General features: G+C 39.0%; 1 pseudogene; it reads right to left on the bottom strand.

The window, feature by feature from the left end:
• Positions 1-1,442: 1,442 nt before the first annotated feature.
• LOC114005422 (uncharacterized) lies at positions 1,443-1,536 on the bottom strand (annotated as a pseudogene).
• Between the last annotated feature and the right edge of the window lie 202 nt (positions 1,537-1,738).

Below are 1,738 nucleotides of genomic sequence, written 5' to 3'. Positions count from 1 at the left end.
ATTGTTCCCAAGTGTAAATTTTGCTTTTTGGCCAATCTGTTCTTCGATTCAGTCTGGTGCCACTACCAGTGAGAAGGCAAACAGTCTAGCCTGCAGGGAAGGTCTGAGATGAACAGACTCCTGGGTAACACACACGTGGAGGGTGATTATTTTTTAATTTGCTAAAGGTCATGTGCACTCTCTGGAGAAAGACTGTGAAAAGGTGAGAAAGTCACCCCCATGGACAATGGTCACGTCTTAATCACGTCTCCTTCATCTCTTCCTTCTTTTGGGATTTGGGGCTTTCATGCACATGTGAGGGGCATGTATCAGAAGCCATTGGGTCTGGAATTCAAACCAAGCTGTCAGTCATGTGGGATCCAGCTGCCTTAACCACCACTCCAGAAGCTTACCCTTGGAGGATTTTCTTTCTTTCTTTCTTTCTTTCTTTCTTTCTTTCTTTCTTTCTTTCTTTCTTTCTTTCTTTCTTTCTTTCTTTCTTTCTTTCTTTCTTTCTTTCTTTCTTTTTAAAGGAATTATTCACTTAATTTTTTTATTACTATTATTCTTTAATTTGACAGAGAGAGACAGAAAAAAACAAGCCACCGGGTCTAGGACTCAAATTGCAGTTGGCCATGTGAGAGTCTAGTGGCTTACACCACTTGCTGTCACAAAAGGATGACTTTCAATTAGTCACTGATACTTCTCACTAATAAAAGAATAGATCTGAGAGAGCTTCTATCCACCTATTCCAGAATATAAAGCAGAATGTGATCCAGCGTTTCATCAGAAAAAATTGGGAGAGTATTTTCAAATGATAGATTTCCAAGCTTTATCACAAACTTGCTGTATTCAAAACTCTGGAAATGTGATCCTAGAACCCACAATCTTTTTGTTCTTCTTGTTTTGTTTTGTTTTTTAATCTTAAGTCAATTTTGATACATCTGGGCCATTATTTGACTGAAAAGATCTTCCAAACAACATGTCAAGCTCCACTGATATATTGAAGAATCCCTACCATGTGATTAAAAAGATGTACAAGTAGCTTAGCTTTTAGAGGCTCAAAAGATAGTATCATTCTGGATTGACTCTTGAGAATTTTCATAAGCATACATGTTCATGCCAAAGACTGTATATCTAAATAAAGACTCAGAAATGGTTCACTTTCATATATTACAGTGTTTCTTTTCTCTCTCTCTTTCCTTTGGAGAAGTTTTTGCTATAGGGCGTGTGCACTCACTGGAAAGACAAAGAGAGACAGAAAGCAAGAAATCACCCCCCAAGGAGGATGGCCATGCCGTGATCTCTTCTCCTCCATTCTCATTTTGGGATCTTGGGCACGCATGCACATGCTCCTGGCATGAGTTTAAGCCACCTGGTCTGGGATTTGAACCGCGGTGGACTACATGGGAGTCCAGTGACATAGCCATTATGCCAACTGCTGGCCCCCCTCTCTCTTTTTTATTCAGATACTGTGCCAATGTTGTAACAAGGCTCAAAGGCAGCATATTTCACACAATGCCGTGAGTACCCAATCATCATGATCCACAAAAGGATCATGAGTTATTCTTTCCTATGCTGTTTGTGGGTTTTTCACTCAATATTTAAAAATCACCTGTTATACATTAGGCATTCAAATAATGAGAACAAATCCCTATCCTTCAAGGAATGTACCTAGTGCAGCTTGAACAAGAAAGGTAAACAACACTATTAATAAGAAACTATAATAGTGGCCATGCTCAATTGAATGTAATGAAAA

This window comes from Tupaia chinensis, unplaced genomic scaffold, assembly GCF_000334495.1.
Source record: "Tupaia chinensis unplaced genomic scaffold, TupChi_1.0 Scaffold143766_1, whole genome shotgun sequence".
Taxonomy (NCBI): domain Eukaryota; kingdom Metazoa; phylum Chordata; class Mammalia; order Scandentia; family Tupaiidae; genus Tupaia; species Tupaia belangeri.
This window is presented reverse-complemented; position numbering and strand designations above follow the sequence as displayed.